The sequence below is a fragment of the Schistocerca gregaria genome, chromosome 2 (genome assembly GCF_023897955.1).
Source record: "Schistocerca gregaria isolate iqSchGreg1 chromosome 2, iqSchGreg1.2, whole genome shotgun sequence".
Lineage (NCBI taxonomy): Eukaryota > Metazoa > Arthropoda > Insecta > Orthoptera > Acrididae > Schistocerca > Schistocerca gregaria.
The window spans coordinates 307,470,207-307,482,200 of record NC_064921.1 but is presented as its reverse complement, the minus strand read 5'-3'; the positions used below and the strand labels follow the sequence as shown (position 1 = coordinate 307,482,200).

At 43.9% G+C, this 11,994-nt stretch overlaps 1 protein-coding gene across 1 annotated transcript in view; it reads left to right on the top strand.

The window, feature by feature from the left end:
- The first annotated feature begins 1,151 nt into the window (after positions 1–1,151).
- Positions 1,152–11,994, top strand: part of LOC126336931 (uncharacterized) — a 796,951-nt gene continuing 786,108 nt past the window's right edge. Inside the window, exon 1 of the mRNA XM_050001104.1 lies at positions 1,152–1,301. The gene's annotated coding sequence lies outside the window, so the exon portion shown is untranslated. The remainder of the gene's footprint in view (positions 1,302–11,994) is intronic.

Below are 11,994 nucleotides of genomic sequence, written 5' to 3'. Positions count from 1 at the left end.
AGTATCTTCAAATTGGTGCGTAGGTGCGATTATTGGCTCAATGCCCAGGGTGACTTTACCTGATTGGCATAGAGATCCTGGACTGTACGGTGGGTGTTGTGTGATGTCCTTAGGTTAGTTAGGTTTAAGTAGTTCTAAGTTCTAGGGGACTGATGACCATAGCTGTTAAGTCCCATAGTGCTCAAAGCCATTTGAACCATTTTGATGAAGAAGCCATTCTGTGGCAGTCATTCGTCGAAAGATGGCACCGAAACTTTGTAGTTATGCTAATGTGTTAACGAGGAACTGATTTAAGCTGGAAAGAAATTGGTTCTAGTTTTGTCCACCAGGCACAAATCCGATGCTGTACCGAGGCCTACGAGAAAGACACGCCGCGGCGCGTACGTGACGAAGGTATCCCTGAGCTCGCTCGCTCGCTCAACTCAGCAGACAAACTGGGTTTCTACACCTGTTAACTGGTAACTAGGTATGTACGTACAAACGAGAACAGCATCTTCTACTGGAATCTGCTATTATGGAGTCTACTATTATTAGTCCTACAATGATCGGAAGTACAGAGGCCAACTTATAATTCGTTACGGCTGTACTGTATGAAATTAGACCTGTTTAACAGAAGACACTAAATGCCTTAAACAAACCATTAAACAATTGACATCAAATGCTGGTGCTACGGTGGCAGGTTCGAATCCTGCTTCGGACATGGATGTGTGTGATGTCCTTAGGTTAGTTTGGTTTAAGTAGTTCTAAGTCTAGGGGACTGATGACCTCAAATGTTAAGTCCCATAGTGCTTAGAGCCATTTTCGATGGAGAAGGCACTCTGTGGCGGTCATTCCTAGAAAGATGGCGAGGTGACTTCTGGCCCGTAATGTCTCCTGAACTGCCAAAATTGAGACTTTTGCAACCGAGGTCTCCACCAAGTCGTCCAATGTGTCACATTGAAGGATGACTATGCAGAGAAAGTCTAACGCCGTTACTGTGGCCGCAGGTCTATTTTTTCTACGTGGTAATTAAAGCATTACGACCACCCTTCGTAAATTTCCTTGTCGGCTGCTTCTCCGTTCTGCCCGCAGCAGACTGCCGGGTCTCTGTCCGCGGGGCCGTAATATGAAATGTGACAGGCGAGGACACGGGCCATGTCAAGTGCGGCCAGTGGGGCGAAGACGTCGCCGGGGAGGCGGGACACCGGCTGCGGCCCGCCAGGTACCTTCCTCGCTGATAAGCCAGAGGCAGTCTACTCCCGTCCTTCGGCGCGATCGCTCGCTGCCTGCACGACGCCGCCTCGCTCGTCTCCGTGGGCTCGGTAAGTCTTAACTCCCTACTTTTCAAGCAGTGTTGTCACACACATTTGTGGCCCATACTCTCTAATCAGCGGAGGTTTTGGACAACGATCTCAGCCTCCGGTTGCAAGTGTGACTGTACAACCAGTTTCTACGAAAAAGTAGCTACCGAAAAACATAATCGACAGAGCGAACCGTAACTAACTGCTAAAAATGACGCATTTGAAAATATACAACGGCAGCAAAAACTTTGCAATAAACGTGCAAATGAGATGTTTGTGAGATAATTACGAACGTGTCGTTACTGACTTTAATTTGAAATATTGTTCTAGTTAGTACAAATATGTATCAGCTTAAACTTTCCAATTAAGTCCTCATCTAAATGGGCTCAAATTCCACCCAAGGCCCACCTTAGCAACACATACTCCTTCAGCACGTTACATGTTGCAAATTACTGTACACTTGTACCTGTTAAAGTAGGTGTACCAGTTCCGTTCTAGCATCTGGATGCAATACTGCACCCGTCATTGCAGTGACATACGATACTTTTCAAATATACACGAGTCAGCTCGAAAATCGTTTAATTGATTGGCTTTCGAGTCGAGCCATTCTCCGGTTTTTCAACCGTATCAGTGGGAGTGCTGTAGACTTTCGAGATAACCGGAGGCAGAAAAATGCAGAGGTGAGGTGATCCAGGAGTCGAAGATAGAGAATCCGCTCGAGCCATGCGTTTTCGACCCTGTGGCCACTTCAGGCGTCGCCTTGCGTCAGCAGCAGCGCGTGTCGTTGCCCCGTCGTGGATCTATCACATTCCTCAGCGAAAGGGGGAAAAGGCGACGCTTGAGGTCTTAGTCGAAAGGTTTGCATTTCAAATACATTTTTACTGACTGCTGCAATATTTATGTTGAAGTCGGCTGTTAACCACGCATTCGCAGTTATGTAGCAAATCGCTCTTGGGTCGACTCATATTTACTTGAATATTTTTGATTCTGTTATACTTCCACCGTACCAGTTTTCGCTACGAATTGCGATAGAACTCTTAGTAAAAACAGTTTTTTTTGGTTACTCGTTAACTTTGGCCCAAGTGTTACATGTTCTTAATGTTTGGCTGAAGGCTTTGTATTAATTATTGAAAAATTGGTTGTGAAAGAAGACGAACTGTTGTGGAACTCAATATCATCATGACGGACACGACGACAGAAGAAATCTAGAATGTTCCTGAACACTGTGTCCACAGATTTTCCGCTTACATGCCATCGCTTCAAGAATTGTTATCGAAGAGTTTTAACGGTGCATTTCCGCCTTTCTGAACCATTCAAAACGAACCAGTATTAGGAACGAGCTGAAACGAGTCTTAATTTTAAAAAAAGTTTATTTTTTTACCAGTACTTCTTGCACTTATTCACGAATGAGTAAAGATGTTTATATTAATTTGACTACTTATTGTAAGTAAATCTGTGTCTCTCTTGTTTACGAATCCAGGAATACTGCTTTTTGTGTACAACGAACCGTCAACTGAAAATTAAAACGATTGTTAGCACTCTTCATTTGTTAAATGTCACAGTTACAAAAATATTTGTAATGCACTTTCTATTGCTCTAAGACATTCACGTATAAGATTTTTAGTCTTCTTCGCTATCGTGGTGACTTGAGTCTTTGTGCACCTCCATATTTTTGTCAATTAGGGATGTGCTGCAGTCCCTCGGTTCCCAGTGGAGTAACTGTTGATCAAGAAAGTAACGAGTTTTGTCTGTCTGAATGTGAAGGACGAGTATGCCAATAGTCATTAAACACCTGTCCCCTTAGCATACGGTATGTAGAATCTGAACTGTTGCAGCCTGATGATTTTAAAACACACACACACTCTCTCTCTCTCTCTCTCTCTCTCTCTCTCTCTCTGTGTGTGTGTGTGTGTGTGTGTGTGTGTGTGTGTGTGTGTGTGTGTGTGTGTGTGTGTGTGTGTGTGTCTGACAGAGGTTTTTTTTTATTTTTTAATGGGGGGTGAGTGAGACGTTGCAGAAAGATACCAGTATTATAATAAAAAATTTTCAAACTAGCGTAGCTCGTTTATAGTCAAACAAAGACGTCCATCTTCGGGTTTCCGAAGTGTGCAAGAGTCTTCATATGCGTAAATTGACAATGAATGTTGCCACCGTAAAGATTTTGTTTTTAATCATACTGTTTCAGACCAACCCGAAGCGTACTTTCTTTTTCCTCTGTTTGTCGCTAGGAATTAGTCTTGTGAATAAATTACTTCATATAATACTGGTTAGCCGGACACGCTCTGGTACAAAATAGTAATTTCTACTTTAAGTTTTCTTCAGTAAGCAACGTCATTACATTATTACAAACCAAACGGTAGAAGTAGTAAAAACACGTCGATTAAAGCAAACTGTATTCCTTAGCAATATTGCATAGGCTAAGGAAGATAGCGGTAAGTTGGTGAAATATTTCGAATTAATTCTATCTAGTAATTCAGAAGTGCCGGGGGACTGGGTGTTTGTGTTGTCCCCGTCATTTAATCATCATCATCATTCGTGACAGTGGCTAGACTGGACTGTGTAAAATAACTGGACTGTGTAAATTGGGACTTTGTACGGGCGCTGATGACCACGCACTTGAGAGCCCCACAAAACACACATCATCACCAATTCAGAAGTGTCCAATGCTGTAGCTGTTGTGCTGATTTAGCTAAAGGCGCAGTTGCTGTCTTGACCCGTAAAAACTTTAATTTTTAATTCGGACACGATAAAGTGGCATGCTAGTGATGTGACTGGTTTATATGTTGCTTAATATGTATATACAGAGTGATCCATTGATAGTGACCGGGCCAAATATCTCACGAAATAAGCATCAAACGAAAAAACTACAAAGAACGAAACTCGTCTAACTTCAAGGGGGAAACCGGATGGCGCTATAGTTGGTCCGCTAGATGGCGCTGCCATAGGTCAAACGGATATCAAGTGCGTTTTTTAAAAATAGGAACACCCATTTTTTATTGTATATTCGTGTAGTACGCAAAGAAATATGAAAGTTTTAGTTGGACCACTTTTTTTCGCTTTGTGATATATGACGCTGTAAGAAGTACGTGGTATCAGTAACATTCCACCAGTGCGGACGGTATTTGCTTCGCGATACATTACCCGTGTTAAAATGGAACGTTTACCAATTGCGGAAAAGGTCGATATCGTGTTGATGTATGGCTAATGTGATCAAAATGCCCAACGGGAGTGTGCTATGTATGCTGCTCGGTATCCTGGACGACATAATCCAAGTGTCCAGACCGTTTGCCGGATAGTTAATTTATTTAAGGAAACAGGAGGTGTTCAGCCACATGTGAAACGTCAACCACGACCTGCAACAAATTAAGATGCCCAAGTAGGTGTTTTAGCTGCTGTCGCGGCTAATCCGCACATCAGTTGCAGACAAATTGTGCGAGTCGGGAATCTCAAAAACATCAGTGTTGAGAATGCTACATCAACATCGATTGCACCCGTACCATATTTCTATGCCCCAGGAATTGCATGGCGATGACTTTGAACGTCGCGTACAGTTCTGCCACTGGGCACAAGAGAAATTACGGGACGATGACAGATTTTTTGCACGCGTTCTACTTAGCGACGAAGCGTCATTCACCAACAACGGCAACGTAAACCGGCATAATATTGGGCAACGGAATATCCACGATGGCTGCGACAAGTGGAACATCAGTGACCTTGGCGTGTTAATGTATGGTGCGGCATTATGGGAGGAAGGATAATTGGCCCCCATTTTATCCATGGCAGTCTAAATGGTGCAATGTATACTGATTTCCTACGTAATGTTCTACCGACGTTACTACAAGATGTTTCACTGCATGACAGAATGATGTACTTCCAACATTAAGGATGGCCGGCACATAGCTCGCGTGCGGTTGAAGCACTGAATAGCATATTTCATGACAGGTGGATTGGTCGTCGAAGTAGCATTCCATGGCCCGCACATTCACCGGATCTGACGTCCCCGGATTTCTTTCTTTGGGGTAAGTTGAAGGATATTTGCCATCGTGATCCACCGACAACGCCAGACAACATACGTCAGCGCATTGTCAACGCATGTGCGAACATCACAGAAGGCGAACTACTCGCTGTTGAGAGGAATGTCGTTACACGTATTGCCAAATGCATCGAGGTTAACGGACATCATTTTGAGCATTTATTGCACTAATGCGGTATTTAGAGGTAATCACGCTGTAACAGCATGCGTTCTCAGAAATGATGAGTTGACAAAGGTACATGTATCACATTGGAACAACCGAAATAAAATGTTCAAAAGTACCTACGTTCCGTATTTCAATTTTAAAAACCTACCTGTTACCAACTGTTCGTCTAAAATTGTGAGCCATATGCTTGTGACTATTACAGCGCCATCTATCACAAATCGAAAAAAGTGGCCTAACTAAAACATTCATATTTCTTTACGTACTACACCAATATGTAATAAAAAGGGGGTTCCTATTTAAAAAAAAACCGCAGTTGATATCCGTTTGACCTATGGCAGCGCCATCTAGAGGGCCAACCATAGCACCATCTGGTTTCGCCCTTAAAGCTACACAAGTTTCGTTCTTCGTAGTTTTTTCGTTTGACGTTTATTTCGTGAGATATTTGGCACCGTCACTATGAATGGACCACCCTGTATAAGCGATTGGCCTTGACTGTCGTCCGTAATTTTTTTTTTGTCGCGCCTGAGTGACAACACTGTTGAAATCCGATGGGAGAACACGTTACTTTTGCTATCCAGGTGGCCAGTATTGCATCTCGTTTATGTCTGTTACTTTTATAGTTTTGATTCCACTGATTGAAAATGTCGAAATATTTGTTACTGTAGTAACTTCTGCGTTAATACACTGCCGGATGAAATCAGTGTACCATTTTAGAGGTTTCCAATTCATTCACTATTCATTGTTTTAGTAGTGCATATGGAATAAATGCAATGATTACATTTACAGATCAGTAGCACAAACGATTCTGAGGCAGGAGGAATCGACTCATGCTGAAACTCCCTTATTATGCCTGGTGTAGTCTCCACGCCGGTTGGACTGGCCGAGCGGTTCTAGGCGCTACAGTCTGTAACCGCGAGACCGCTACGGTCGCAGGTTAGAATCCTGCCGCGGGCATGGATGTGTGTGATGTCCTTAGGTTAGTTAGGTTTAAGTAGTTCTCAGTCGAGGGGACTGATGACCTCAGAAGTTAAGTCCCATAGAGCTCAGAGCCATCTGAACCATTTGTAGCCTCCACGGGCGGCAGTGCAGCCTTTGATTCTGGCATCCAGTCGATCGTACAAAAGGCGAATAGTGCCCTGTGATACATTATGCCACGCCTGTTCGACCTGTTCACTTAGTTCTGTCAGAGCTCTTGACTGACGAGTTACTTCTCGTCCCGTCACATCCCACATGTGCTCGATTGGAGAAAATTCTGGAGGTCGTGCTGACCAGGGTTGGTTCAAATGGCTCTGAGCACTATGGGACTCAACTGCTGGGGTCATCAGTCCCCTAGAACTTAGAACTACTTAAACCTAACTAACCTAAGGACATCACACACATCCATGCCCGAGGCAGGATTCGAACCTGCGACCGTAGCAGTCGCACGTGCTGACCAGGGAAGTTCCTGCACTTCTTGAAGAGCACATCGATCTTCACGGGCATTACCCTGGTGGAACAACATATCACCTTCCTGTTGCAAACAAGGAAAAAGAAAGTGTTTGACAACATTTTACACGTACCGAGCGGTTAGCGTTCCCTCCAGAAATGCCAAAGGTGAACGAGGGTTGTAGCTTATCGCACTCCAGACCATAAGGCCAGGGATGTGGCCAGCGTGTCTTGGACGAATGCATCCTACGAGACAGCACTCTCGAGGCCTACGTCACTTGCATGCAGGCAGAATCCGCTTTCATCACCGAAGACCACAGCCCACCGTTCCATCTTCCAAGAAATCTTCTGATGGCACCAGTCAAGCTGTGCACGTCGGTGCTATGGCGTGAGTGGAAGACGGTCTGGTGTGTGCGTGTCCACAGTCCCAATGTTAATAACAAAATAGTTCATACTGACACGTCCGGGCTCACGAACCCTCTTATCTGTGCTGTGGTAGCTGTAAGATCTGCCACTGCTGCCCTTATTAAGACGACGATTCTGGCGGCTGTCTGCGCCACGTCTATGGGTGCGTGAATGTTCAAGTGACCACTAATACCAGCGTCGTCGCACCGCTGACGAAACACGTCCAGGTAGTGTGGCAATTTTTCGGAAGTACCATCCTGCACTTGGAAGGCCACAATTTGATCACTTTCAAACTAAATCAGTGTGTGTGTGTGTGTGTCTCCGTGGCATGGTTGCCTGCTTCTTCACACGCTTGCACCACACTGAGACTTCTGGTTGTGAGCATTCCCTATTATAGGGTAGACACAGATGGCGCACTGGTAGCTATGCTACTACACTATCTGTTGGCGGAAGGTGGTGAAACAAATATCGGTACATCTACTATCATGGAATGGCGTACGCCCTCATCGTATCAAAATCGACGTCGTATTTCCAGGTATGCTAATTTTTTTTTTCCAGCCGTGTAGTTTATTAGTCCTGCAAAGTTAGTACTTCACATTGGCAAAAAATGAGTTCGTAATCGATTGAATAATAATAGGTTGCTCCAGACCTTTAGGATCAAAATTGTACGGACGGTAATGGTGTGCTTCCTGGTATACTGTAGTTTCCATTTTTTGCATAATATCTTGCGATCGACCCAGTGGTCTTCTTCAGGTGCTGCGACTTACGCTGTTTTGTGGACCCGCTGTCTGGACTGTCTGGACTCCAGCCAGACTGTTGATTGGATTGCTCTCGCACCGCTATTAATAACTAATGTTATAACTAATTAATAACTAATGTTGAGTTAGACTCCCGACGCCCATTACGCAGCGCATTTGTTTTTCAGGCCCTGCATAGTCGATGTGTCGATATGAACAAAATCAAACATCCGTATGAACACATAAGCCGTCAATAGTATTATACAGCGTGCAGCCGTAACACCAATACGAGAGAGAATCGGTGACACTACCAATGCTAGACGTCACCTCAAAAGAGCTTTCTAATCTCCATCTTTACATGTCGACTACACTCTCTGTAGATCCTTCGGAATTAGTTGAGAATATGAGATGGTCACAAGCAGAATCAAAGCAGTTGAATAGACCTGCACGCCAGAAAGCAAAGTTCCGTTGCTTGCACAAAAAGCCAAGACAAGATGCAGGGAGACGTACAGTAATTGGTGGTTCAAATGGCTCGAAGCACTATGGGACTTAACATCTGAGGTCATCAGTCCCCTAGACTTAGAACTTCTTAAAACCGACCAACCTAAGGACGTCACTCACATCCATGCCCGAGGCAAGATTCGAACCTGCGACCGTAGCAGCCGCGTGGTGCCGGACTGACGCCCCTAGAACAGCTCGACCACAGCGGCCGGCGTACCGTAATTAATCTCACTGATAAACACCTGGACGAGCATACAGCGAAGATATTTGTTAAGGGGGTCATTTCGCTCTCACTCCCAAAATACTATTGATTACATCTGCTCCGCAACCGGAATCAGAGGTTCTCCGAGAACACTAACCAAGGCACAAATGTTAAGAGCTGAAATCTGGAATAGAGAACAAGTAGCTTCGAGAAATCTGAAGGACGACAAGTAAATTCAATTCTGCCAGTTGACAAGGGAAATGCTATCCTTCTAAAGTCACGGCGTACTACAATTAGAAGAGTCTCGATATTTGAATGACTTTGTGCACAGACAAACGGATGTAGATCCTGCGAATAAAATCCAGAAAAAGATGATGACGCTTTTCATTGAGTCAGGCTTGCCACATAACACTATTAAGGGTCTCAGAATAAGAGCAGTCGTCCCATGACGACTGTATGTCCTTCCTAATGTACACAAGGAAGGCATTCCTCTGAGATCCGTAGTAATATTGCCGCACCTACACAATAGCTAGCAAAGTATTAGGGTGGTGCTTATTCGTTTTGCAAGCTGGTTTTCCGGTTGCTATGGGTATTTTTTATCGATTTTTTATTTGAAGTTCACTCTCGCTGTTTGAGTTTATATATTGACATTTTGTCATTTCTAAATAGTGAGTAAAGCTGTGGACGCTAGAAAATGTTGTGCCGAGAGGAGAAAACTGAACATTTCCGTCATATTCTTCTGTTTGAGTTCAGCAGAGGGACGACAGAAGCGGAGGCAGCCAGAAACATTTGCGCCGTTTGTGAGAGCACTGGATGGAGCACGGCGAGAAAATGGTTTTCTCATTCTAAGGAGGTTCGTTTGGACATAAGTGACTCTCCACGTTCGGGAATAACTTGGGGGGGGGGGGGGGGGTTTGATGAAGATCGTTTAAACGCATTAATCCTCAACGATCCACGTCATTGTACTCGAGAACTGGCAAATGTGATGCGACATTTGCATGCAATGGGGAAGGTACAAAAATCGGGTTTATGGATAACGTATGCTCTAAGCCAAAACCACAAAAATCTGTGAGTGGTCATATGTGCATCTCTGCTTGCTAATACAAGGGAAAGAAAGGAATGGCTGAGCCCAAACAAAGCAGCAACGTCCCGTACAAAGACCTGGGCGCATCCACAAACAATGTTATACATCTGGTGGAACAGCGACTGTGTGGTGTACTACGAACTGCTTCCCCGAGGTGTAGCCACCACTGATGACGTTATCAGTAGCTGAGACTTCTTTTCAGACGCAACCCAAGACAACGACCAAGAAGAATGCGTAAATAGTTGCTACTCGAAGGTAACGCTCGCCCGCATTCTGCTAGACTGACAAAAAATACTATATAGCAGTTAGGTTGGGAAGTCTTTCCGACGCTACTTACTCCTCTGATTTTGCGCCCTCAGACTTTGACCTGTTCCCTCTCTATCGAACATCCTTCAAGGAAGTTCCTTACCAGATGTAAAGGTTTTCTGAACATGGCTCGACGAGTTCTTCAGCTCACAACCAAGTGACTTCCACTGTCGCAGCATCGAAAAGTTACTTCGGCGATGGCAGTCTGTTTAAACAATGAAGGTGAATATATTACTGATGACTAAAGTCACTGTTATGTGTATCTGTTGCAAACTTACGCAAAAACGCTATGAACTTATTCACCAATCTAATAGATAGCATTATCAGCGAATGTGCATAAAAGTGCGAACATCACATTCGAAACTCCGCTCTCTTTGTGCAGCATCTTACTCACATAAAACAATAATTCTGCCGTACACCTGGAAGCACACTCATTAAACAGTCACACCGAGAGAAAGTAAGGGCGTCTATACAAACGCTGGTGGCCACAGCGATCCTTGCAGTCACGGAACGCACAAAATGTGATTTGCTATTACAGTATTTAGCACAACATCAAATAAAGCTAACCATTAAAAGTTACCTTGCTGTCATTGTCCTAATGGCAATACGTTATGGGGTTCAATGTATGGCTCAGTCGACAGTCATAGTGGTTTTATTTGATCTGTAAAGTTTACTGTAAGCTCATTGGTCGCGTGCGTGATCAGAGCACAATTGAGAAAGTTTTGACACATGATTTGAAAAAGGAGCCTAGTTTGTAAACTTATTAGCGTAATCTATTACACGTTATCGAATAAACTGAAGAATCCGTTCGACGAATGTTTACAGTGTTCAGTACGACAGTCACTACACACAATTTAGTTCCATTGTTGCAGTAGGTGGACTAGGGCTGTGGCTTGCGAATTTACACCACCGAGAAAGAATTTCTTCTCGGACATTTGGCTGTTTGGAAACGGTCGGAAAGGATTCTTACCTCCTTTTTTTCACTGATTCTCACCCTCCTAGACCCAAGTGTATCTGTACGGTGATAATACTTACAAGGATAACGACGACAGTTTGTTTCTCCTTCAAGTACTCCATAATTTGTGGGTGACGTTCACGAAATCTCCAAAACCACCCATAGCTAAACTCGTTTTTGTGTTTCGGTGGTACCCTTGGTTCCCTCGTTGTGCGCTTTAGTGGTTGTTTGGAAACATGTGATTACCGACAATATAAAATTGCATTTTATTGTTTTCTAATTGGTTTTTAAGCTCAAACAATACACACGTAGATGCAACTATTAAATTTTAGACTCTTCAAAATAGCCATCCTTTGCTTTAATCTCTGTCTTGCATATTCTCAGCATGACGTAGGTTAATTTTGCCAGGGCTTCATTTGGAATTAGTCCCCTCTTGCTGTAGGATCTCCCACAAGTTTGTCCCACTCACGAATTCCTGTTTTCGGAGCCCCCTGGCTAACTCATCCCAAAGTTGCTCTGCTGGGTTACAATCAGGAGACATGGAGAGGCCATTCCATGTTTTTCAAAATGTTTTGAACCTCTAGAGATTTTACATTGTTCTGACACAAGCGGGTTGTGTGTTTAGGGTCGTTGTCTTGCTGCAAGAGAAACCCTTTACCAATCTGGAGAATAGCATGAGAATCTTTTTGGTGCATTTCGGTCTCCGTCCACTTTCACCATATCTCCGACTTCATTCCTTCCAAAAGATCATCATACTATCACAGAACACTCCATATGCTTCACATTTGGAATTACGCACTGAAGCAACAAGCGTTCATGGGATAAAAGGCGTACGAATTGACGGCGTTTACTTCCAGTTATTTCGAACTTTGGATTCATCGGTGAATAATACTCTTTCTC